This window comes from Pteronotus mesoamericanus, unplaced genomic scaffold, assembly GCF_021234165.1.
Source record: "Pteronotus mesoamericanus isolate MK-2021 breed Mesoamerican mustached bat unplaced genomic scaffold, CSHL_Meso_final contig_116, whole genome shotgun sequence".
NCBI lineage: Eukaryota > Metazoa > Chordata > Mammalia > Chiroptera > Mormoopidae > Pteronotus > Pteronotus mesoamericanus.
In genome coordinates, this window is record NW_026555027.1 from 35,880,655 (window position 1) to 35,908,231 (window position 27,577).

The 27,577-nt window shown below is 36.5% G+C and overlaps 1 protein-coding gene and 1 pseudogene across 6 annotated transcripts in view; one reads left to right on the top strand and one right to left on the bottom strand.

Annotated features, from left to right (window-relative positions):
- Positions 1-3,245, bottom strand: part of LOC129073682 (uncharacterized) — a 40,738-nt pseudogene extending 37,493 nt beyond the window's left edge.
- The window catches only part of NLGN1 (neuroligin 1), a 593,124-nt gene that overhangs the window by 468,253 nt on the left and 97,294 nt on the right, over positions 1-27,577 (top strand). The gene's annotated exons all lie outside the window — the stretch shown is intronic.

Here is a 27,577-nt window from a genome sequence, read left to right on the forward strand (position 1 = left end):
CCTTCCTCATACCTGCTGACAATTCTCCATGTGATCTGCATCTCTATGACTCTGCTCCTCTTCTGGTTGTTGCTCAGCTTGTTTGTTGTTGTTGTTTTGGGGGTTTTTTTTTAGATTCCATTGTTGATAGTTGTGAATTTATTGTCACTTTACTGTTCTTACGTTTGATCTCCTTTTTCTTAGATAAGTCCCTTCAACATTTCATACAACAACGGCATGGTAATTATGAACTTCTTTAGTTTTACCTTGTCTCGGAAGCACTTTATCTACCCTCCAATTCTAAATGATAGCTTTGCTGGATAGAGTAATTTTGAGTGTAGGTCCTTGCTTTTTACCACTTTGAATACTTCTTGCTAGTCCCTTCTTGCCTACATGGTTTCTTTTGAGAAGCAGCTGACAGTCTTATGGGAACTCCTTTGTAGGTAACTCTCTGTTTTTCTCTTGCTGCTTTTAAGATTCTCTCTTTATCTTTAACCTTTGTCATTTTAATTATGATGTGTCTTGGTGTGGTCCTCTTTGAGTCCAACTTGTTTGGGACTCTCTGTTCTTCCTGGACTTGTATGTCTGTTTCCTTCACCAAATTGGACAATTTTTTTTTTCATTATTATTTCAAATAGGTTTTCAATTTCTTGCTCTTCCTTTTTTCCTTATGGCACCCCTGTGATTCAGATGTTGGTATGTTTACAGTTGTCAGAGAGGTTCCTAAGCCTCTCCTCATTTTTTTGACCTCTTGTTTCTCCTTTCTGTTCTGGTTGACTGTTTATTTCTTCTTTTTTTTCTAGATCATTGATTTGATTCCCAGCTTCCTTCCCTTCACTGTTGGTTCCCTGTATATTTTTCTTTATTACACTTTGTATAGTCTTCACTTCTTCCTTTATTTTGTGACTGCATTCAATCATTTCTCTGAGCAACCTGATCAACAGTGCCTTGAACTCTGCATCTGATTGGCTATCTCCATGTCACTTAGTTCTTTTCTGGAGTTTTGACTCATTCCTGGGCATTATTTCCCTATCTCTTCATATTGGTAGCCTCCCTGGGTTTCTGTGTATTAGGTAGAGCTGCTTTGATTCTCATGCTTGGTGTACCTGTTATGTTGTAAGTGGTGGAGCCTTAGGTATTTAGCAGGGTGGGGGTAGCCCACTTCGCTGCTTTTTGGTGCTGTATGTGGAAGAGGGGTCAGAGAGGGAACAGGGCTACTTGCTCAGCTCTCACCATTTCTAGTCACTTCCCCCACTTCCTATAAACATCAGATACCCTTCTAGTTGCTGCTCTGTTGCTGATTCCCAGAGTGAGTGGGTTTGTGGATGTTCTAGGACACTGTGTCCCCTTTAAACCTCCTGAGAGGCTGGCAGTTTCTTCCGCTGTGTCAGCCCCCACTGGCACAACCAAAGATTATGAAGCTTTATTTTTCCATTGATGGAACCCTGGGCTACCTGGTCTGTCCTGGGGCTGGGATCGCTCACTCCCCAGTTGTCACTCCTAGTTTTTATCCAGTGCATGTTAATGTGGGACTGCTATTCCATGAGCTGAAGCTGCCTCACTACCGCCACCCACCACCGCCTTGCCACACCACACCATGTCCTCTCCGCCCCCTCCTATCTATCTGGATGAATGCTTCTTCTTTAAATCCTTGGTTGTCAGACTTCCATACAGTTCAATTTTCTGGCATTTTTCGGTTCTTTTTTATTTTATATTGGTTGTTATCCCTTTTATGGTTGTGCAAGGAGGTGAAGTGAGTCTACCTATACCCCCATCTTGGCTAGAAGTCTAGTGTTCATTTTTTTTAAATAAGAAAATGAGGCTCAGAGAGGTCAAATGCCTTTTCAATGAATACATAGAATATATGGTAAAACTTGTGAACAATATTAGCCAGATAATATCAGAAATAAAGTAGTCTTTAAGTCTCAGTGACTTAACACAATGAAAGTTTATTTCTTACTCATGCTTCACATCCAAGTGGGCTTATGGAGGGCTTTGTTCCATATAAGTATTCAAGGCCTAGGCTGACAAAGCTTCACCATCATATAGCTAGAACATCTGGACCAAGTGACCTTCTCCATCACCACGGAAGATGTACTGGAGAGTCACACACTGGAATGAAAAATTAAAATTTTCAGCCCAGAAGTGGCCTGTATCACTTTCACTCACAGTCAACTGTCAGAACTAGGTACAGAGTCTTAACTATTACCAGAGACCTAGGAAATGTGGAGAAGCACTTGGATATCCAGTGAGCAGCAAATATCATTACTACAGAGGCAATCCCAAATTGTTCCAGCTGTAAAATTGACATTCTGTCCATTACATCCTAAGTTCTTTTGGGTCTAACTAGTATTTTTGGCCAGCCAGCTACCTTTTATTTGATTGTTTTAAAATACCAATTGTTAAAGATTTCCCTTATAGAAAATGTAGAAACCAATGGGGCAGGGGAGGTGCAGTTTCCATACTCACCTACTCTCTGGCCCCAGGCCAGGCCCAGTGCCTCCACCCCACAGTCAGATCATTGGCCTCTGACCTGGTGCTTGCTACAGAGTACAGACAATGACTTTGATCCTTGGCTATCTGGGAATGTGTTTGTGGTCCCAGCCCCTGTTCCCTTCCCCCCATTCTGGCCTGGACCTACCAGTCACCCTTATCTTCAACCTGCTGGTGGGCAGCATGTCTCCTCCTGGCCTTCATTTGCTGCCCCCACTGTCACTCCTGCCAGGGATGGGGCATCTCATCCTTGCCAACTCCGGTACGTTTGGGGATTCCCCACAGTTTGATCCATTGCCCTAGTCGGCTGGCAAGATTGCGCATGTGCCAGCCCTGCCCCACTGCCAATCTCCCCTGCCCTCTGGACATGACTGATGTCCCCAGCTATATCTGCCCTCCACCGTACCTGCCCCCTCTGCGCTTGCCCCCTGGCTCTCGCCCCTCCCCCCACATTGTTCACTTCCCCCTCCAGGTCTTTGCCTTTGCTGGAAACACTTCCCCAAGACTCACATCCTACCTCCTTTTCTCTGTTCAGTCCTTCTGAAACCTAGTCTGTGCTCTTTTCCATTGGATCCTCGGTGCTTGGTACCGACCTGCTCCTGGTTGGAGCTCACAGACACCATCCAGGAGTGGCTGGAGTCCCTCTCTATTCCTCTGTCCCCTGGGGGGTCTTGTCCACGGACACCATGCTGGCAGTGTCCCCCTCTGTGGCAGTATCCCCCACTGTGGCTAGTGTCAGAGACCAGTAAATCCAGAAAGGGTCTCAGGGACATTTTGCTCCAATATTCCTTTTATAGGGGAGGCCCAGAGAAAGAGGGTCCATTAAATATCTCTTTCTAGAACTTGAGTGAATGTGTGGAAGCTGCAAGTGTATTGCAAGCATCACAAACACAGATGTTTATAGGGACTAGGCAGTTATAATACTGAATACTGTGAAACTGGTAGTCAGAATACTTGTATAATACAGACATGGTGGTAGCTGTGATAAAGCTAGGGACCATACACTTGTGTAAGGAAGCAGCTCCTGCTTTTTTTGCTTACTTTTGGCAGACTTTTTTCTGTCATTTTCTCAATGCCTACAAATGTGTCTGGCACATAGAACCTCAATAAATATTGTTGAATGAATAACTGACTGACTGAATAAATGAATACTAAATGAGAGACTATGGCTTATAAATCTCTTAATTTCTCAATAACAAAGAGAATTCCAAATTTTTTTCTAGAAATATTCTGAATTTTTAATTTTGATGACTAGTCCCTTAAAATGAAAAGTCAATTCTGAAAAAATGCATCTACAGCCCAAGCTAGACATGAGTGCCAGAAATTTGATACCCAGCCTTTATTGTTTTATTTAGAAGAAACTAATTTATAATAATTTAATAAAGGTTAATAATTCAAATATTACTTCTATCTTCTCTCAGGCTGGAGTCATGAAAAGTTGTGAAATAATAATAGAAAAGATAATGCAGAGGACAGATAGGAATTACATTTAACACTTTCTGAAAAATTTTCATTTGGATTCTCTCTTGATGCTTACAACAGCCCAGTTAAATGGAAAGAAAGTGGCTTTCACCTCCATTTTATTGCCCTCGAATACATCTAGTCTCTTCACCGCTGTTCTGATTGAATGGTGATTATTTATTGACCCATTTTAAAAGCAGCCTATAGTCCATGCAGTTCTTGCCTTTGTACATTTAGTCAAACTGACCGACCTTAGAGAACCCAGAGCGCAACGCTTTTACTTGCTCAGCTGGTAGCTTGTAGCTTGTCCCTTTTGGGATGAGCGATTTCAGTGGGCTTCATAAAGGAGCCGCCTGCCTGGACATTCAGGAGGCTGGGTTCTTTAGATATGGCGCCTCACAAAGCAACCTGAAAAGAACATCATAAAGCACATCCTGATTGTTGCCTTCGTCACTGCCTCGCCTGGAAACTGTGTCTGCCTGCCAAATACAGCAGGTTCAGGCGCTCAAAAGAGAAATGGGAGACAAAGAAAATTAAAGACATATTTATTTTCAGAGTGTGTCCGTGTACTGTGAAGAGCAAAAGTATGCTGCATCTGTCCGAGTTCATCGCCTAGACATCATAGGTAACAATCCTTAATTCGAGCACGTCTAAACATGCGTGGGTAGCCTGTTGTGAGATCTAGAAATGAGAGACCTCATACACCAGCAGGTATGCATCATATAGTAAAAGTAGATGACTTTCCACTCCTTATTAGGCCTCCATTTGGTTTCAGAAGTTTCAGTCTGCCTGGTAATTTATCTATCCTGTACCTTCAAAACTTAGAGATATTGAGGCCCAGACAATACATTTTTTTTGGGTTCAGAATTTAAAAAGCTGAGAATCCTGGTCAGCCGGTGTGAAACGGATGAATAAATGTGCTTCATCACATCCCCATTCATCCTGTTCACCCACCAGGTACACGGCACGCCAGCACACACACAAGTGCGCTCAGTAATCCGTTGTACCTACTAAAAATGTGGACTGGGGCTGAAAAGATCCACAGCTATGACCTATATTCTTAGGAGATGAGTATTTTCCTAAATTTACAAAGGCGCATATGGCATTTGGGTTAAGAGGGGCTTGATGGCTTTGAGAACTTTGGCATTTTTAAAATTTGTAGCTGGGCAGGTATCCTCACCAATGAAACAGTATAGCTCCATCTTTACACCTGAAACTGGGAACTATGTCAGTTCATACCACCATGTGTGTGAAGAAATATTTGTATTTAATAATAATTTTTAACACATACAATGATAAAGTAATTAATGTGCATTATAGAATAAGATACCAAAATATATGTTAAACAAGCTCTGAGAATAACTTTTCACTCTCTGCTCTAACACAGTTGACATTAAAAGTTCGTGTGTAATTTTCAAGTAAACTGTCTTTAGATTTACTACTGATGACACTATGTTGGTCCCTGAATCCACACTTCTCTCATAACCACCAGTATCTGCAGGGGTCTGTCTGTTGCTAGCCTACAGAATATAGCTGCAGCACAAACAAGGAAAGAGATAAAGCATCAACGCAGCCAGCGAATAAGACTACCCTGAGATCAAATCACTGTGTTGCAGAACCACTCACGTGCCTTTGAATCTTTTCCCAGTCTCTAAGCCAAAATGTGCTCCTTGTCTGACAGCTCTAAATCCTGGGGAATCTAAATGAACCAAATGTTATAGATTGTAAAAAATAAAAATAAATATGTGCCTTTATTCACTCCACACAGCCTTGAGGACCTAAGATATGTCAGGCAAGGTGGCGTGCAGAAGAGACAAAGAGAAAAGAAAAAGTCGGGAGACAGTGGCTAGGAGAGAGCGTGGTGAGGCTGGGCCAGGTGAAGCAGGCAGCAAGAGTAAAGGCAGCCCTGGCCGGTGTGGCTCAGCTGGTTGCAGCACCATCCCATGCACCAGGAGGTAGGGGGTCAGAGCACGTACCTAGGTGGTGAGTTTGATCCGCCGTTGGGGCATGAGGCAACCGATCAGTGTTTTTCTCTCATATCAATGTTTCTCCCTCCCCCCCAACTTCCTCTCTCTCCCAATAAATAAACATATTTTTTAAGAGAATAAAGGCAAATGACAGGACAGTACATTAGCAAAGTTGCAGTTTTTTATGAAGATATAAAAATAGCACATAGGAGAAATAGAAATGAGAAAATATGATACAAACTGGATTTAGAAATTTGGTTTTTTTACTGAGCATTAAGAGCATGTAGAATGTCCTTCAGTCAATATCGAGATTACCTATTCTGAGTCTACTTGCTAGAAATCATGTTTTTGTAATGTCTGGCATTCATCTCTGCCAAATGCTCACTGAGACAATATTTTTTAAATTTGTCATAAGGATATACATATACGAATATATTGTGATAGATCATCACATGGTTCCTATACATCATGTCCCTTTCCTAAGAGAATAAAACAGTAATATAGTGGATGTATTCATCATTTATTCATTAAGCTTCATCTCTATATTGAGCCAGGTCACCAGGAAGCTTTTAAGCATCATCATGTGCTTTATCTCCTCATGTAGATAGCATGACACCCTTGTTTTTTTCCAAAGCTAATGTACAAAATAATCACACATGGGAATCTCTCTGCATCGATCAAACTATTAATGGCAAACATATTGCCTATGACATTATCCAAAACATTTCTTATAAATGTGCCACACACATTCCTGACAGTTCTCTGGATTCTTCTATTAGCCAGGAGAGAACTCTGGAAGCCACTCCCTCTTTACAATGGATGACAAAAGCCCATAGCAAGGTTCCGATTTACATAACAATAAAGGTTTTGTTCCATATTAGTTAATATGATTGGGAGCAAATTGCTTAAAGTCTCTGAGTTTCAGTTCTCGCATTTGAAAAATGGGAATAATAGTGATGATATTAATATCAATAATAATAAATAACACCTGTTATATTATCTGAAGATACTTTTTTAAAACACTTGGAATAAACAGAATTATGTGTGTATGTGTGTGTGTGTTTAAATACATTGTAATCTATTCTTAAGCTTATGAAGGATGTTAATAGGGAATCCACATTCCAAGGTGACTATGTACGCACTTCACATATTATTAATGAAACTATATTGGGAGGTCTGTCAATTAGTACAAGGGATGTTAGAAATCTGTATAGTGAAGTGAGAGATATTTACAATCTGTCATTGCCTGGAAAGGTGGTATGGACATCAGTGCCCTTTTCTAAACAAAATATTAGGTTATAAAAAGTTCGACAGCTTAATATCTTTGGAAATGTGATACAGGTCAGGCCTTCCATTTGGTATTCTGCTGCTCCCGTTTCATGGGGGATTTTGTTGCCTGACCCTGCACAAAAACTGGCTGGCCCTACCTTTGTTGCATCTGCCTAGGGTATAAAAGAAAAGGAATTTTCATTCATAGGTTTTTCCAGAGATCCTCAGTACCAGGCGTGGGCTCCCTTGAACTTATAAGAAAAGGATGTATGGCTATGCTTGCATCTGCTTGCCAGTCAACTTGTGTTAAAGTATTTGGTGTAAGACTTGCTTTCATTGTCATATACCACCTAGCAGCCTGAAACTCTATGACCCCACTTGCTTCTGATTCTAGAGGCTAAAGATATTTATAAGACAAGCAGACCATTGAGAGCAATGTTATATATAAGTTTCTGCTAAGTCTGTAGAATCTTAAAACATATATGTGATAAAAAATGTTTCTAAAAACTAGATTTATGCATAAGAGTCAGATTTAGACAAAACAATTAAACTGGCAATTAAACACGTAGCAATAAGTAGATTAAAAATGTGGTGCAAGAAGTTGTTTTTTAAGTATATATCTTTTGACTAAGTGATTTCACTTTTTGGAATTTTGTATGAGGAAATTATAGGACAATGCACACAAACTGAAATACAGGAATGACCACTCCTATATTTTTCACAACAGTAAAAACTGGCAAGGCCTTCTTTCTTGCAACAGATTATTGTTTAATAAATTGAAATATATCTATACAGTGAAATAATTTTCATCCTGACAATGATAATATACTGAGGTGGTGCAGGGCTCTGGAGGCCGCACATTGGGAGCCAGCTGAAGCAGGAACGTGGGTCATGAAGATCCCTGTTCGAGTGCCAGCTGAGAAGGGAGCGTGGACTCTGTGAGGGGTCTTCACAGATGGGGGAAATAAAAAAAGTCATTCCAGACACTTCTCTGTCTGCCAGGAGAGGGGTGGCACTTCCCTCTAGTGGAGAAGGCCCTGAGCTCTTTTCTTGAAGTGGCTTTTATTGAGAACAACAGGCACAGGGGTATAGAGAAAAACTCATCAATCAATGTCAAAAGGCTATGTTTACAGAAAACAGATAGAGATCATAGATAACAATTGAAGGAACACTGAGATTTGCCTCGGGTCAGGGTATGTGAATAATGTAAATTTCCTTCCCAGCGTGAGTGAGCTGGTTATCATAGCTTTGGAGGGAAGAACAAAGCTTGCTTCAAGGAACTTACTTCGAAGCCTGATTTCCCTCTGGGAACCGCCCACTCCAGTTTAGGGCTGTACCTGCCTTTGGTATTGTATCAAGCCTGAACCAGGTGGGCAAGGCAGAGCCGCCAAGAGATAAGGAGACTTCTTTCAGATAGAATGAGGACTCCGGCCGTAACAAAGCCAGAGGGTGAGGGTCTTTTGCCCATTCTCTGTTCCCCCAAGTCCTTCCCTGATGGCCCCCATGTGACTGTGCCTGTCTTAGGTTGCCCCTGCCATTGAGGGGTCTTACCCATCATTGACTAACCAGCCATCCTCAGGGGCCAAGCAGGGTGAAGTGAGGGAGGCAGGGGCTGTTCCCCTGCCAGGGGGACATGTTTTGTCTCCTCAGTGGCCTATTTTCCCAAAGCCTCCTTGCTCAGCTCCAGCCTTGGGGCCCTGTCACCTGCTGGCGAGGCTACAGTCCCTGAAACCAGGTGGGACGTTTCCCCACAATATAGAACTGTATTATTTACACAGAATGATGTCCATAATATACATTAGATGAAAATTAAATTATAAGAATATTTGATAGTATAATTGTATTTTTGTTAAAATATATATGTATGGAAAAACATTTTGAACAATACACATCAAAATATTAGAAAAGATTTTGTCTAGAAGGCATGATTATGGGTAACCTTCATTTGTTTTATAATTTTTGTGTATTTCTGCTAAATGACATAACCATGTTTTATACTCAGAGAAAGCAATAAAGGAAAACTTGATATTTCTAACTCAGGTCATAGAACTGGAAAAATAAGCTTATGAAATCACAGGCTGACAAAATCACGTGAGTAAGTCTAACTCACAAAGTTATGTTTGCAAATCCTCTGTAAGTCTTCATGACTCAAGGAATTCCCACCCCTTTGTACTTAATCAGTCCTTAATTTTCATAAAGATTTAAAGTGGTCTGCCCTAGAGAAATACGGAATTCTTTCCATTCTTAAAGCTATCTCTTCATCTGTCTAATTTAAGTTACATTTACAATCTTATTATTCAGATTTCCAAGGTATTTATTGTTTATGTAACCTCCCTCCCCTATGCTTCTTGTTTCTTGGTAGGTTGTTTTAATATGTTTGTTATAAAACTATTCCAGATTCTCTTAAAATACGTTAACTAACAACTGGTAAAGGCCATCGTGGTGTATAATGATAAACTACAGAGTATCTTCTTCAAACTTCCTTATATTTTATAACTAGTTTTCAAATATCCATGCCATAAAAACAATTATGTTCTGCTATGTAGTCAGCATATCTCATCTGTTATCTATCTGTTTACTTTAAAGTGGATCTAGAGCCTTCTGAATGAGTTCAAGACGAAAACATTTCTATTAATTGTTTAGCTTCCTCTTTGCACTTTCTCAAGGATATCACTTAACTTTTGTTTATGGTAGTAATAAAAGTTGCTGAGTAATCTCCAGTAAAACAATTGATTCAGAAACGGGTCACCAATGGATGCTAATACCATTGTATGGAAGTTCTGGGTAAGAAACATAATGATTACAAGGTTTCAAAGTACCACACTACAAATTACCTACTGATTGCAAATGAGCAATTGGCTTTTACTATGGAGAAACCTGGTGGGAACCACCTTATCCAAGAAATCAAATTTAACTTCATCAATAGTGGGATAAATTTACATTATGTGCCTTCTGATATGAAGTAATATAAGTCAACAGTGTCACCTATGGAGTGTTCTTGCTGAAGCTATGTTTAATTTAAATCTAATGAAACTTTTAGGTCTAAGTTCCAGTTCAGAGGAAGTGCAGACAACAGGGGGACAGGTTAACTAACACCAGGAGGAAACAACCCTGGATTCTTCCTAGCGGGGGAGACTGCCCTGGACATGACACGCCGATGCAACACGGGAACGGTTATTGGTTCATTGTTTGCAAAAATATCCCTAAAAGACATTTTAGGGACAACAGAGAATGTTTAAATATGCATTAGGCATTTGATGATAGGAGAAAATTGTTAAACTTTCCATTGTGATAATATTATTGCTATGTAAGGATACGTTTATTCTTAGAAAATGAATATTGAATTATTTGAGGGAAGGACATATATGAAATTTACATTCAAACAAACCCTTCTAAAATGAGAAAGAGAACAAGCAAATGTGGCAAAATGTTTTTGATTTTGAATTTAGATGACATAAATATAAACATTCATTTCACCATATTGATTTTTTGTTGTTTGAAATTTTCCAAAATAGAAAGTGACAAAATAGAAGGTTAAAACAAAAGAGCCAAGCTCTTTATATAAATATTTGGCCTTCTGATTGCAATTGCAAACCTGTGCCATAAAGATGGATTATTTAGAATTTTTCTTTCATGTATCTTTTCTTTAAAACTGCTTGAGAGAAAACAGTTTCAATACTCTTGTAAATATGGCCCTGTCTTGAGGGATTTATAGATTTTTTTTTTTCAGCCTGTTCATAACCTCCTGTAAAGCTTCTGGAACCTTTTGGATTAATTATCAATAAACATTTACTAAGCACTTCCCAGAGTTCAAGGCTCTCTCTACTAGTCACTACAGGCTTAACAGAGTTTAGAGTAGACTCAGTCTCTGCCTTTAGTGTCAGCAAAATAATTCTGTTCTTTATCCAGTAATGAGATTATTTTAAGTGATCTAACAAAGAAATTCAATCTAACATAATAGGATTGTGTCCCAGGTGTAAGAGTGGTCTCTCCCAAGAGAGTGGATGAGCTTTCTTAAAAGGCATGAAGGTTGAGAGTCTTAGGAGATGTTTACTAAGTATAGAATCCATAAATCTGCTAGGATCACTCTGGGCTTTACCCACAGGTAAATTAGTCTCAACTCCTAATCCATAATTGGTGGAAAGTCCAGTGCCTTCCTTCCCCAAGGTTGCTGTGAACTTCTGAACGCTGTAGAATCTCAGGATCACCTTACTCTCCACTCACCTACTTCCAGTGAATTAATTCAGTTCTTATTCCATCCATGTCAGTTCAGCCCAACACTTTGATTTATCACATGAAAATGGAGATCTTTTTTTGTATTTATTAGAATATTCTGATCAGCTATGTGGTCAATAACATTAATGGTAGTCAGGAAAGGGAAAGATTTAAAGCTATAAAAAAAGCTGTCAGAAAGTTCAAAACTACACAAGACATTCCCTCATAAAAGATTCTGGATTTTAACTCATTTCTTTTTCCTGAGGTTGAGCCTCTCTGGGAAAATGTCTTTCTAATCTTGGCCACCTAAATTTCTGCTACCTTTCAGGAAACTCCATCCATCAAATACTTCCTTCAGGACCTCATCTTTCCCAACAGTAGATGTTTCAAGTGTAAGGAACTCAGTGTGAATGAGTGCCTGGGTTATCGGCCAATCAGTTCTTGGAGGACTTTTGCCTTTTGCATCAAGCGCAATTTTGGATTTTGTTGGGAGAAGGTGGAGGGTTGGGTACCAAGGAAATGGAGAATGATCAAAGTGGCTTTGGCACTCTTTGCCAGGCAAAAGTTTTCAGTGGACAAAATCTCCCGGTCAAGTGCGATCGAGTTCTTCCCTCCAGTGTGAATTGAAGACCTTAATTAGTCCCCCGACTGTAAGAGTGAATTCACACACTTCCCAAAGAGACACAATAACTTTTGGGAAGCAGATTTTCAAATCCCCACAAGAGAAAAACTTTTCCTGCCTGCCTTCTTAATTAGCAAGGCCATCTTTCTCACAATGTAGTAAATATTTCTTATTACTATACAAACTAATGATTTTTAAAAACCTCTCCCTACTGTACTCCTCTGTAAAGCACACACCTCACACTACACAACTACACAACACCATACATACATTTTTTTTTAATTTGAGCCTTTTTAATTGGAAACAGATGTGGTTAACACTCATGGTTATTCCAATATCTGGAAATAGCTTTAAAACCACCACTAATAAGATCTTAGACAATTAATAAATTCTTGAGCAAGGCCTTGCTTCTCCTCGGTTTTGATCTTGAAGGTAAAGGAAGAAGGCAAATTATATTTTATCAAAGCCATGAGCACAAGAAGGAATGGTTATAATTAAAGGGCAGGAAAAGGACAGTAACAGGCTCAGCAGTCACCAGCTTGAGAAGAAAATCAAAAGAACCATTTAGAAAATGGTGGAGGAGAAAGCCAGTTTGCAAAACATTAAGAAGTAAATAGATCTTGAGGAATTGGTGAAGTATACACCAACAACGCTTTCATGAAGTCTAGGGGTAAAAACTGAGAGAAACAGGAATACTGTATTTCCCATCTTCTTTGGTTATCAATTCAGTATTTTCATGTACATGAAGCAATTTACTTAGCGAAAAAGTTAACCACATCGTTTTGGAAAGGTTTATAATTTAAATTGTATTTGCATTTAAAGCCTTAAGGATAGAAAAATCTCTATTTCCTTGTGAACTTGAATGAGAAGTATTGTCCCTTTCCTGATTTTACTGAGAGCTTAAGAAACCAGCCCCATGGTGTGTGCCCGGTACAGTATTACCTAAAGAGACTGAGGCGTGTGAAGGAGACAGAGAAACGTGATTTATCTTTGATATGTCTTCATAGGCCCAAAGGAGTCTGCAGCTTCTAAGTAAATGACTTGAAGCTGGACAGCTTGGACCCCAGCAATTCTGAGGAAACTTTTGTAAGTCACCAGGGGAGTGAAGACTGGATCAATTTATCAGTGAAATGTTAGCTGACCAGTGGAGGTACAGCCAGGTGCAGACGTGAAATGAGAGGCCAGGGACTCTCCCTGCCTTCCCAGATACCGAGCGATTCTCAGAAGGGCATACAAGAGAAATCCAGGTCTATGCCTCTCTGCTGTACTCCTGAAGGGGCTGACCCCCTCCCTGCAAGAACCTGCTAGTGATGCTTTCTTTTCAAAAACAATTGTAGCTACTTCTCATATAGAAAAAGAAAAGGCAGTTTAATGTTCTGCCAAAATTCTGAGATTATTAAAACCATTTCCCTAATGTCTTTATTATAAAAGCTATCATTTTGATCACCCCATAGGTAATATTCTTGTTTATTAAGATTTCTAATGCATGTTAACCAGACATTTAGTTTCCTGAGTTAACCACATTTAAGACAATTTCATGAAGATTTTATTCCTAGAATCTTGATTTTAAGTCATTTATTAGATAATTGTCTGAAAATACTGGGTAAATGAATGATGTAAAGTTTTATTTTTTATTTTTTGACAGCTAAAATTGTGAGTAGTTTGCTCGAATGTATAGTAGAATTGGTTTTGGTTACATCCTAATGATAGGCAGATGACATTATGGTATAACAATGTTAAATATGCCTGGATGGATCAATGTTTCTAACCCTCAGAAGGCTTTAATAACTTCTATTAATAATCCAAATATATATAAAATATATATATTTAAAATAACAAGCTGTATTCTTCACTCTAGTTCTATGTAAGTGGGGTTAACATTCTTACAGTTTTGAATTTTAAGAGTCTATTCTGTCATTTGCAGATCTTCCAAGAACAGAATATATACACTTACAGGATTCCAAATATGGTCCATAGGTGTAAGGAATACAGGGTTCACTTAAGCCTCATTTAAAATAAAAATTGAAGTTTATTACTAAGTATGTAGCATAAAATTTACAGATCAAAAGTTATCTTGTCTAAGTAATTCTTAATTATTTTAAACTTGTATCTTCTAAAAAAGCCTTCCTTAAGCTTCAGAACTCAACTGAATATGGTAAAATAAATAGAAACATTGGAAATTAAAAGTTAATACATGAGAAGTAACTATTAATTGCAAACCATTGTTTTTAAGTTTAAAATTTGACTCTTGTATTTCTTGCCAAACATGGCTTAGCTTCTATTCTAATATGTATAAAGCTATACACAAAGTAGGAGAGGGCTTTGATCTTTGCTCCCAAAATTGCAAGATTGGAATAGCTTTCTGCTGTTGAATATTTTGCAAACTTACAGGACACAGCAGATGTCGGTAGGTTCCAAAAATATATACCTGATGTATTAGTGAACTGTTCACATTAATATTCAGACCAGGGAAATAGAAGGCACATAGCCACACATGACATTATTGGTGTTTATTACCTCCACTTTTCAGATATGTTCTGTATGAAAGAACCAAGTCAAACGAACACTCAAGCTTGCTTTCATGAACCCTAACTCTAAACTTATGTGTATCACTGTTATCAAATTCGGACTTCAGTCATTGAACTGTGAGGCCTCAGATTAGACTGAGGAAAAAGTTTGTACTTATTGAGGTGGACGAGCAACATTGTTCTGACAGTGAGAATTACCTAACTATAATGTTTTAGGAAAAACATACCTTGTACAAACCATCTGATTAAGAGGAAGTTCGGGAGGGGATTTTGCTAGAGGCAGGAGAGAAATCCTGTGTTATCATTTCTTCATTAGGTTCCAAGGACACAACTCAGTTTTCTATAAACAAACTAACTCCCTTCCACTTAAAAATGTATTTGCTCCAGGCGGGTGTGCTGAGAGCAGCTTTGCACTAGACTGTAGGACAGGGAGTCGTGCTCCGGCATTGGGCACAGCCCTCAAGGCTTCTAAGCTATCTCTAGAGCCAGATATTTATTACCAAAGAAGGGTAATCACCTAAGGGCCATTTTGGCCCTGACCCAGACTCCATCTCTAGCATAGCTGGTAGTGATCTAATTCTGCAATTATTTTTCTGTGCAACTCTGAGCCTGGGACTTAATTGTATTCACGTTATTGTGTATTAAGTCACTGTTTTTCAAATCCTGGTTGGAGACTATTTTCCTGAAAACTTATTTAGTGAAAACAGACTATGAGAAGAAAATAGTAGGAGTTTTCAACAGAAGATACTCTTAGTTCTCTGGCCCAATGAGAAAACTAATTCAATTATACTAAAAGGACAAGAATTGTGTACACTGATTCCGTCATCCATTCATTCAGCAAATGCCTACCATATGTCTACTGTCAACCAAGTTCCAGGTACTGCATAGTGAAGGAAACACACTCCCTGCCTTCATGAGAGTTAGAGTTTAGTCACAGATTCTAGTGAAGACGTTAAGAACATTATACTCAACATTTGAAGGTCCACTCAATTTCTACCATGGAAGTATTCTCCAGTCAATGCATTGTGTCCACACTATGCTGTCCTTCGGGTTTATCTTACTTGAAAAATGTGTATGTGCTTGTGTGTGTGAATTTATATGTTCATATGAAAAGAGGAGAAAGATCTCAAGTTTAGAGCTCTAATCTTTTTTTCATAACTTATTTACTCAATACTAGGAAAGTTACTACAAATAAATTATAAATTTATTTTTACTCTTCATGCAAAAGCATTATTACCCAGTAATTATTAGTAAGAAATAAGAGGATGAGTAACATATAGTTTCTGCTCACCAAATGCTAGAATGATAATAATAACTTAATCTTTTCAATTACAGAAGAGACAAGGCTTTAAGTAAAAGAAGTAAGGATAAAGGAAAAAAAACTACAAATATTTGTTTTTTTCAATACATTTTCTCCAAAGAAGCACTCTTTCACAAACTGTTCAAAGGCCAATTATGCACTAATTCATTCCATGAGAAAATGAGCTGATTTAATCAATTTAGGTTATACCATAGGTACACAGGGGATGTCTTACAAAATTAAACAGATAGCTTTACTGCAGGCCTTAGTTCATTGACTGTTAAAAAGGTGTTAATATATTAGATTTTCCAAACTAATTTGACTGTAGAATCTTGTTTTTCTGGAATATTTACTACTTCAGTCTTACAAACACAGAGCATATATAGTATGTACATACACAGCAGTTATTTGAAATTTGGCATAGAAATGTATTCTCCAATGTGTAAGGTCTCTCAGTAAGTTAATTCTAATTATTCAAGTAGTTCAAGTTACCAGAAAGAAATGTTGGTTGCCAAAATTTGTGCAAATTATTTTTAATCAAGATGCTTTTCACTTTCTGAAGACTTAACTCTAAAGTTGCAATTTAGAATGAACACTGATTTTGAAGTTGTGGTTTATTCTATATAGTTTATTTTTATTTAATTTCATTTATCAGTTTTTCTTTTCATTTTTGGGCTGTTCACAAAAAGACAATAAAAGGGAAGGAGAGGTACTTAAGGCAAAACTATTAAATCATTAAGTTGCTTAATTACAAACAATTTGTAACTATTTTAATTGACTTTATTGGGGTGACATTGGTTAATAAAATTATGTAAGTTTCAGGTGTACAATTCTATAATATTGTACATCATCTGTATATGGTATTGTTTGTTCACCACCCCAACCCAGGTCTCCTTCCGTCACCATTTATCCCCCCATGCCCTCTCTAACATTTTGTTTGTGTATTTGAATTTAATCCTGTAGTTGTTTATGTCAGGGCTAAAAAGTATATAAGCCAAATATACTTTTAATACCTACTTTCAAATTCTTTTGCAGAAAAATTAGATTTTATATTCTACTAACACTGTTGTATATTGATTAGTCAATATCTACATACCAGAAATGTTTTAATTAATATACTTTATTTTTAGAACAGTTTTAGATAATAACAGAATTAAAGGGTAAGTATAGATTTCCCATTAACCCTTGCCACATATGTTTCCACCTCCCCTATTATTGACATCCTGTACCAGGGTAGTAAATTTGTTACAATAAACTACATTGACATCATTATCACCCAAAGTCCGTAGTCTACATTAGGGTTCATTGTTGGTTCTATCTAGTCTATGGGTTTTGACAGATATATAATGACATGTATTGTATCCACCATTAAAGTATCATACAGAATAGTCTCATTGCCCAAAAATATTCTCTGCGATCTTCCCCTCTAACCCCTGACAATCACTAATCTTTTCATTATGCCCATAATTTTGCCATTTCACACTGTCACAGAATTGAAACTGTTAGGAAAGGGGAGAATTTCACTCTTTTTATCCTTCTTGAGTTCTTATGGCTAGACTAATAATAAAATTGACACAAGAACAGATTAAATGTAATAAAAACAATTTAATATATGCACAAGGGATCATAAATGATGATGGTCCCAGAAATGATGAACTAGCCAGCCTTTTATACTTTTTAGATTAAAAAATCAATCAATTTATGAAGAACTATCAGGACAAAGGCACTTTAGATTTGGGTGGTCATTAGTGAAGAATCTAAACAAAGTTTGGGCTTAAGTAGTAATTAGAAAAGGAGTAAGAAGACTTGTTTTGCAGGTTTTTGGCTCTGGATTCCTTAACTCTAGCAATAAAGGTGTCCAGCTTATAGTCTTGAGTAAGGAGGGCACCTGTCACAGGGGAGATTTATTCATTTTTCCTGCATTCAAGGAGACAGGGGAGCGTCAGAATGCCCTTCTTGCATTGGCTGCTTGTCAAGTAACTTCAATTCAAAGTAATCAATATGCCATTGTGAGATATTTAGGGGCAGCCTGCTCTGGGCCCCAACACAATCATACAGTCTGTCATCTTTTCACTTTGGGCATTTTCACTTAGAAATATGCATTTGTTTCCTCCATGTCTTTTCATGGTTTCAGAGCTCATTTCTTTTTAGCACTGAATAATATTCCATTGTCTGTGTGTACCACCATTTATTTTTCCATTTAACTCCTGAATGACATTTTGTTTGTTTTCAAATTTTAGCAACTATAAACAAAGCTGCTGCAAATATTTGTGCACAGGTTTTTATGTGGTTATAAATTTTCAATTCATTTTGGTAAATCAAGAAGCACAATTGCTTGACTGGGTAATAAAATATTTTTGTTTTGTAACAAACTGTCAAATTGTCACCCTGACCAGGTGGTCCAGTTGACTGGAGCATCTTACTATGCACCATAATGTTGTGGGTTCAATTCTTGGTCAGGGCACATACTAGGTTGTGGGTTTGATTTCCAGGCAGGGCATATGTGGGAGGAACCAATCCATGTTTCTCTCTCACATCAATGTCTCTCTCTCTCTCTCATTTCCTCTCTGTCTAAAATCAATAAACATATCCTGGGGTGAGGATAAATTTAAAAAATTGACTAAGTGGCGGGGCAATTTTGTATCAGCAGTGAATGAGTTCCTGTTGCTCCACAGCATGGCTGCATTTGGCGTCGTCAGTGTTCTAGAGCGGGGCCATTCTCATAGGCATGGAGTGGCATCTCATTGTTGTTCAATTTACAACTCCCTAATTTTTTCCTATGATCACTTTTTCTCTGTATATCTTCTCTGGTGAGGTGACTGTCCAGGACTTTTATTCATTTTCAAATTGTGTTGTTTGTTTTCTTATTGGCGAGTTTTAAGAATTCTTTTATGTTTCAGATAACAGTCCTCTATCAGATGTCATTTTGCAAATATTTTCACCTAGTCTGTGGCTTGTATATTCTTTCTGTTGACTGGACATTTTTTTTTCTGTAGAAATATTAGCTACACCTTTAAGGGGATTAATCATGCATTATATATTTTTCCCAATTTTAAAGAGATTTGTGATTTTAGATGAGCAAAATTTTACTATAAAACTTTAAACATACATTGTTTTTGCCAGAGGAATGCTATCTTGACTATAATATATTCACTAAGTTTATCTTAGACACATTCATCAATTAGAGCTAGGTTTTAGGAGATATTGTATAAAATACTTACTTTTATGTAACATAGAATTTAAGAGTCCAGTAAATTAATCTTCACTCTTAAAATTTTATTTTAGATAGCAGTGGTAAAATATACTATATTCTAGGTTGTTCCAAGTTTTTTCTGTGTATAACCTCATTCAATCTTCAAAACTCTCTCAGAGAGAAGCTATTATTATTATTCCCATTTTATGGATGAGGAAATGAGGCAAAGAGGAAGTAATTTTCTGAAGATCATACAACTGTTTCATGGGTGGTGAAAACAGTGATCAAACCCAAGTGATATAGTCCAGCAACCTGGAGTTACCTATGGTTATATCCCACTACTGTACACCACGGTCCTCTTCTCCAATACAATCAAATTCATGATTCCTCTTGGTTGGTAGTATCGTCTTAAGCCTTCTATCTTGGAGATTAATCTTTTTTTTAAGGAAAAAACAGTTATTTTTTTCAGAGATTATATGAGTATTTTGAGAAAATTGCTGAAAAAGAAGGTATCTGTTCAGTTAGATTATTTTTTCTATAAATGGTTGTAACTAGGAGTATAGAGCCAAAAGTTTAATGATTTTTGTATAGCTCTGTGAATGAGAAAAAAAAAATATTAGCTAATGACTCAATTCTTGGGAATGATATTAAGAATCTATTTTGATTTCTACACTAAAGTATTATCATTTATTATTTCTAAAATAATTAAACAGCCAAATAGTATAATTTGAGCAAAAGCAAAATTTTAAAATACATATGTTAAATGTTGTTTAATGGCTTCTTAGTTCATTTTATAATTGTTGTTACACTTCACTTAACATTTTTCTGGTTTTCTTTTAGTAATTAAGTACTTTGCACTTTTCCGTGCTATTTAAGTAATAGTTTCTACACAGTTTTTCATTAAGAAATCAGCAAGAAAAGACATCTCTTTAATACAAGCAAATTATTTTTCAGGCTGTTAACAGGAATAGGATTATATCCTTCAGGAAATTTACGAGTAATTTTCCTAACCAGTGATAGAATAGATGAGAGGAGGGTTATTGAAGTGCTTCCTAATCTTTCATCTTGTCACATTAGGATTCACTAAATGCCAAAATTCAACATGCTTCCTGTGATAAAAATAAAATCACACACTTTGATGGTCAGCTATACAAGGAAGAGCAATGGGTGCATAAAGGGGAAATTCAATTTGATAAGAAAACTGTTTGCTTCCCTGAAGATATATAATGTTGATAATGTTGAACAAATACAACCAAAATTAAAGGCCCTTATGGGAACAATATGTATATGTGTGTGCATGTGTGTACACATATATACATATACCTAAAAATGTCCTCCTCACAATACTCTGCAGTCTGCATGTGATAACACATATTTAGTACATCAATAGATAACTATATTTAGTACCTACTAAGTGTGAGGCACTCTCCTATTCTGACCACTGAAGCAGTCAGAACAGGTACCAGTTTTTGTGAAGTTGTAGTCTGGTGGGAAAAGGGAGAGAGACAAAACTATAAACAGATCAGTAATAAATGACTATGATAATTTCAGATAGCAATGTTATAAGAAAATGAAACACGATGAATTCAGAAGGACTGGTGGTTTATTGTTTTAATTTTAAAATATTAAATACATAAAGTATTATTATTTAATACTATTATTTATAATACAGGGTCTGGCAGAAGTAACACCTACTTGAGTATTGCTGGTAGGGTAATAATATGGGTGTAATAATTTATCGTTTTTTTAAAGATTTTATTTATTTATTTTTTAGATAGAGTGGAAGGGAGGGAGAAAGAGAGGAAGAGAAACATCAATGTGTGGTTGCCTCTCGTGTGCCCCCTAATGGGGATCTGACCTGCGATCCAGGCATGTGCCCTGACTGGGAATCAAACCGGTGACCCTTTGGTTCACAGGCCGGCACTCAATCCACTGAGCCACACCAGCCAGGGCATAATTTATAGTTTTAATTTGAACATTTCGCCTAAATTGCATATGGTGTGCTTGAGTGTGATATTATTATGTCACAGAATTACATACTTATGATTTTGTAATAAAAAAGGCATTATTTGTACCAGACCCTGTATTTCTTCTATGGGTATATAAAATTAAAATACACACCTTCTTAAAATCTAGCTTAAGAAATAAGACATTTGAAACTTTATGTACCCTTCTTGTCTCAACTTCTTCCTTACTCCTCCTCCATAATTTGCCACCATTTTTAATTTTGTATTTATCATTTGCTTAGTTTACCTAATGATTTTATCACACACATATATACCTGAAAATGTATTGCTTAGTTTTGCATGTTTATAATGTTATAAAAATGAAATAATAGCTTGTTTTCTTATAACTTGGTTTTTGGGGTCTACATTATGTTTCTGTTATTCATCCATGTTGATGCACATTTATACATTTTCAGCGTTATGTATAATATTCTAGTCATCAAATTCATCACAGGGCATTTACTCATTCTGTTTTCTATTGACAATTGGTTTATTTCCAGGTTCTTTGTTCCCTGTTTTTTTGAAGTTACAGATAACATCGATCTGATCACTTTTTATCATACATTTAAGAGGATGAGTATGTGTTTCTCTATGGGTATGTGCCTAGGTGAATTTCTGAGTCCCAGGCTATGTCAGTGTTCATTTTTTCTAGCTACATTTTCTGTGGTTCTCAAGTACTGATACCTATGCACAGTAGAAATGTGACATAGAATGTTCTACACAAAGAGAAATACAAGCAAATGCCCTAAGGTAGGATGAGCTTATTATTCTAAGAAGAGAAAGAAGGGCTGAGAATCTAAAACATAGCAAGAGTCTAAAATTTAAAAAGGAAAGGTTCTTGTAGAACATCTGAAATAGTGATTAGAATAAGGAGTATATGATTTTATGCACTAGACTAGATTGTCAGCCACCTTCAAATTTGTATGCACTTATTTTATATTAATAATATATATTCATATTATATATTAAAAGATATATTGATAATATACTGATACATAATATGATTGCATGTTATATAACACATTGTTATATACTATATAGATACAAATAAAATAATTCATATATATATATAAAATTTGCAGGCTGTTACAGACTACATACAGCAGTCAGACAACTGAAGCCACTGTTAGCCACTAGGAATTTTGTGTTTTGTGAAAAACTCCAAGTTATGAAAACGAAGTGAAGAGAATCATAAAAAGCAAAGATGCTGTGATGGTCATTCAGCCATAACTTTACAATTATTATTTTTCCAATATAAAATGCAGTTGATCTCACTCAAGATGCCACCTCTCATAACCTCTCTGATCCAAATGGACACAGCAGCTGATGGGCCTGGCTAAGAAGCAGCCAGCAGAAGAGACGAATTAGATGAAACTCAATTTTCTTTATTCAGGGTTAACTTTGTGAGGTGCTAATGAAGGACTCATATCTAAGGCCTCTCCCACAACACTCCCTTTGGCACAATCACAGAAACAGCTTAAGTATGAAATTATGGTCCGCTATTTAAGACTACAATATGTTTATTTTTCTCCATCAGATAGGAGTTTAGTATTTATTAACAAACTCTTCACAGAAGAAATTAATTACTGATTAAACAACATTTATAAAGATGAATACAACAGTGTCACCTGATTAATGAATGCATCTACCTTGTATCCGTTAGAAGAAATAAAGAGTTTAAGCTAAAATAGTTAGACAAAATAATTAAATGAAAAGGCACTGATAAACATATATTTCACTTTGTGTTTTTTAATGAGTCATCAGCCTTACATCTCAGACATTGCTGCTTGCATTGTGTAGCCCATTTATTTTATTCCAATGATGTTCTGCATTTTAAAAGAGTAGATAATGACTAAGAATAAGATATGCTGAATATCCTTAGTTTGTAAAATTATAATACATTTTAGTATTTTGGGCACTGTCATACTTAAGGAACATAATATATTTTTAAAAAGATGTTTACTTCTAAACATCAACCTAAAATATTAAAGCAATTCCATTAAATATTATAAGCTCCATTAGGAAAAGACAATATGCTGTAGTAAAATGGCTTTACACTTTTTGATTAAATTTCACGCTAAGAAAAATATTTCACATTCTTCCTAGCATGTATGCACACACATGCGCAAATCACAAACATGTGCACATACATACATGAACAAACCTTGTAACTGCTTTAAAAGTTTCAGAATCAAAATTTACCATTAATATATGCACCTGTCTAGATATAGCCTATTGTATTCATTTATTCTACTCTCTTCTGCTTTCCTCTATTCTCCCTTTCTTCATACTTTCCTTCCTCCCCCCTCCCTGTCTCCCTTCCCTCCTCATATCTTTCATTCTTTCCTGTCCTTCTTTCATACTGTTGTGGTAGTAAAGAGCATGACTCTGAAATCAAACAAAACCAACCTCAAGACTTGATTTCACGGCTCTGAGACCTTAGAGGAGTTACTTAATGTCTAGCAGTAAAATCGGGATAACAGCAGCACATACGTTATATGGCTTTTTTTAGATTAAATGAAATAATACATATTAAGTAATCAACACAATTTTATAACCAATAGTAATTGCTCCATAAATGTGAGGTATCAGTAAAAGTGTTAGTAGTTTTAATTTTAAATCAAAGCAAATAATTTTGAATATTTATAGATAATTCAAATAATATTAATTATACCATAGCTGATATGAATTACAAAGTGGGCCTTTAAAAAAGTAATTCCTAATCTATAATATGCTTTTTTTTCTTAGTAAGGTTTACATAAAAATGGTTTATGAGAAAAAGAAAATTTAGGTCATGAAAAGTGCTTTAACAAGGGTAAAAATGGCTTTTTAGCAGAATTAAAAGCTTTTCTTCAAGACAGTTTATAGCTGTAGACACCCAAGGAATGCCTCAATAGTTGACATTGCCTTTGCCACTCATCCCCCGTTCTAGAAATAGCACTCTAGTTGTAGTCAATATTTCCTATTCATGCCAAACCACAGCTAAAGTCATAGAGTATCAAACAGAACAGGGCTGCATGTAAGGATGTCAGGGGAGGTCTCATAAATGTTCCCAGAGCTGGATAAGCCCCCTTTAGACCACAGGAAGGAAAGGGAAGCAGAGTGGGGCCTGTGTGGGATCAGAGCTGACAGACCCAACCTGCAGGTCTAACCAGACAGCAAATTGTTGTCATGCAGAAATGCAGGCTCCCTGTCACCAGCTCTTTTGATTTTTTCAAAAGAGACTGAAAATCTGGATTTTGTGTAATCATTTCCTATTTTTAGATTCTGGCAAATATTTTTTTTAAATTAAACACTCTGAGGGGAAACACACACACACTGCTGACTGGATCAGGCCCACAAGGTGCCAGTTTGTAGCCTGTGATAGAATTCATCCCGAAGATTCACATTTGCTAAAACCAGAAGAAAGAGGGGTGTGGGAATTAATTAGATTATTGTGAATAAGAGTTGCTTAATATATTTGGAAAGACTTCAACTTCAAACACTGCATATGAATAATACATGATAATGACATGAATATTATTGTACTTTAAACATAACTGTACCACCACATTAAAATAGCTTCTAAATCCACCTCTTGTTCTTAGTTGCAGAACAAATTTGCATGCCCCAATTACCAGCATTCTAGTGTGCATTTAGCAGAACACTCTGCAAAAGAATGTGTGTCATTCAATGAAGGACGTGACATAACAGTGTTTCAAGCTACTAAACTGAACAATGAATTTTTAATTTTGTCAGTGACAAACATCAATTTGATTCAGGAGTATTGGTGTTTTCTCACTTGTAGATGTTGAAACCTTTTTATGGTTGAAAAAGAAGGAAGGCCTTGGAAAAATGTATCATTTATGAGTGCAGTTGGTTTTCTATTTAGCTTTCACTGGTTTAGATTACATTCAAATGCAACACAGTATGTTTTGGATTATACAGTTTTACAGAAGACACACATTCCCTGTAGAAGCAGTAGGGTAAAAGTAATTATACCTAAATGTTAGATAGTTCTTCATTACTTACAGGTGCATAAATAAATATGAATGAATATGCAAAATTTTCCCCCTTACCAATTTGGAAATATATGCCACATCTTTATGCTACATTCATTTTTTCCTTCTCCACTCCCTTGCCTATATTCCTTTTAATCTTTTTTCAGTAACATATAATTTAATACTCAGCAGTATAACTGAATTTACTAGCACTTAATTATGTCCTCCCACTTAAGTATATAGATCTGTTTGATACAGATACCATTACATTTATAGATGTATTCTAAGAAATTTCACTTGTTATGAATCTAAATAGCTTTATTAAATAGGGGTCAAAATATTAAGCTCTTAAGAGTTATTAAAGACTGTATAATAACTATTTATATGGTTTCATTTCTTCATTTATTCATCATATATATGTGTACTAATGTTCCAGTAATGTCTGGTCATATTATTAATCAGAATATTTTCATCTGCAAGGAACTGGTGAACAAGGAAATTTTGAAAGTGTGACTTCACCTTGGAGTCATCTAGCTTTCAGACTTGAACAAAAAGGAAAGACTTTCAGCCTGTTATGAATCCCACCCCTGATGTCCCCACATGTTCCATTAGCTAGAATTGGATCACAGTCATGCCTTAGCCAGAACTACTGACTAATCTACCAATAGTGTCTGCTACAAACACTTCTTGTAACCTAAACGCAAACATTCTTTTACAAATCTTCATCTTTCATTATATTAGTCCTTTGAAATTTCTTCTTCTTCTGACGTCTCTACCTGGAAAGAGCTTACATTTCTATGGCCAACTTTATCCTGAAGGCTTCATACTTCTCTCCATCACAAAAAGCAGTGACTTCTGTATTTTGAACTAGTAGTCTGTCCCTATCTTCTCTAATTTTGCTGCTTTGTTTAATAGTAGTTAGCATGAATATCGATTTATAAAAACCCAAAGCCTAAGGGTAGTTAGGATCTTATTTTTTATGGCCTTCAGAACTCTCACCACTTTCTTAAAACGACATAGGCACTGAACAAATATTTAATAAACTGAATATCATTAAAAAATTTAACCCAAAGATCTCTAAAATTATTTGAAATTATTTACAAGTCAAAACTAGAATAACATATGGTAGGTAACAGTAAGAAGAGATAGAAACAAAGATAAAATTGGATATTACAAGAAATTTGGATAAGCAGATCACTGAAGGAACACATGTTGAATTCACAGATGTTGCATTTTGTCAAATACTTACAAACCATGTTTTCCTATAAACTCAAGACATGGCTATTCAATACATGGATAACTTTCAATCCTTACTAACTGATAATCTCTACTCTTTTACTCCTTTTGTCCAGGAAAACTTAAAAGCATTATTTTTCCCTCTCTTTATATACTCTGTAATTGAAGATTAGAAAAATAGTCACAATGTAGTAAACATTATAGAAAAAGGAACACAGCTAGTAACTGGTGTGCCATATATAGACTGAAATCAGAAATATCTAAATATTTCTGAAATATCAGAAATCAGGCCATATAGTAGACTTTGTTAATATTTTAAATGTAAATATTTACTAACACCTACAAAAATAAATTCCTCTCCCTTTTTTCATTTTCATGTCAGGATTCCTGTGTTTTGGCAGAGTTGATTATAAAACAAATGCCTCTAGAGTAGAGTCTGTCCTCAGTCTCAGCACTGTGGATATCTTACACCAAATTCGTTATTTGTTTTGAGATCTGTCTTGTATGTTGCAGGACGTTTAATAATCTCTGACCTCTGCACACTTTCAGTTGTGACAATCAAAAATACCTTTAGACGTTGCCAAATGCCTCCCTCAGGGTACAGTTACTCCTGGTTAAGAATCGTTCCAAAGCTCATCTTGGGTTGCCAGGGCTATAGCAGGAGCAGGGACTGTGCCCCGGTAGTAGGAGAGTCATACAATTTAAAGTAACATGACGCCATTTGAATCCTGAAACCTTTTATGAAATTGCTGTTGAATACAAAGGACATGGCCAGGAGTGGAAGAATTTCAGGAGGTAAATATTAGAAGAGATGGTAAATACTAGTTTTATTTGGAGTGGAAAGTGTAGAGATGGAAAGAGTAGAAAGTTCTAATACTGGAGAATCCAATGCCAAAAGGAAAGATTAAATAATCAGGAGTGCATTCCTGCTAACAAAAATTCTAAAACAAAAATTAATTTTGTAGCATGCTGACCATTATATCACATTACTTATGCCAACTATCTTAGTCCTCTCAGACTAGCAGGACTTGATCCAGCAGGTCATGGGTCTCTAATAGCATTTTCCCCACTGCAGGCACTCTCCTCTGCCCTTGGGTTCCCTGGGACATAGTGTTTCCCCAAATCTGGAAACATCTCTACTGTTTGCACAATTCCCTCTGTCTTTCTTGTCTAACAGAGCAGGGCTGCAACATCATATATTGACAAGTGGGGGCCTTTGGACGTAGAAAGCAGCAAATGAAATTTTCATTGTGGAATATTGATTTATACGAAAGAAGTTCTTATTTATTTTCACTTACATGAGTTATAAAAAGGAGTTTTGAATTACA